The sequence below is a fragment of the Pezoporus flaviventris genome, unplaced genomic scaffold (assembly GCF_033815535.1).
Source record: "Pezoporus flaviventris isolate CSIRO_AGI_PZ_B2104156 unplaced genomic scaffold, CSIRO_AGI_Pfla_v1 ptg000002l, whole genome shotgun sequence".
Taxonomy (NCBI): Eukaryota; Metazoa; Chordata; class Aves; order Psittaciformes; family Psittacidae; genus Pezoporus; species Pezoporus flaviventris.
The window spans coordinates 16,207,054-16,207,679 of record NW_026892550.1 but is presented as its reverse complement, the minus strand read 5'-3'; positions in this window follow the sequence as shown (position 1 = coordinate 16,207,679).

The window sequence follows — 626 nt, the reverse complement described above, 5'->3', positions numbered from 1 at the left end:
CGCGGACACCGACTGCCCGCCCCTGGCGCCGCTACCTGCCTTAAAGGGGCCGCGGTCCCGAGCGCCCCTGCGGGGCGTTACAGCGCTCGGGGGCCGTTCGGACGAGCTTGGGAGTGCGGGTAGCGCTCTACAGCGTCCTGCGGTGGGGCCAGAGGGTTTGAGAGCCTCCTCCAGGCTAGCTGCGGGGTACGTCAGCTTTGCAAAGAATTCACGCCTCTCGGGGAACGGGGAGCTTGTGCAGTGGAGGTCCCGTTGCCGGTCCCGGCCGGCTGCACCAGTTGTACCAGTCCGCGGATAGCTGAGGGCAGCCTAAGAGATCTGCTCAGTGGTCCTCCGGGAATAATCACACCTACAGGCCTCCATGCTTGCACTGTTGTCACTGCTAGTCATTTAACAGAACTCTTCCCCCCACACACACCCCCCTGTCCCCGCGAAGCTTGGGTTACTTCTGCAGCCGAAACATGCTTATCCCCTGGCCACCACTTCCGCCAGCCAGCTGCAATCCCTTCCAGTGCTTTAAAGGGCATTCTACACCATCACGGCAATTCCCACAATGAACCAACATAAGTAAAACCAACACAAACATACTTCCATTATGTCCCATGTTCCCATAACCATCCTTTTGT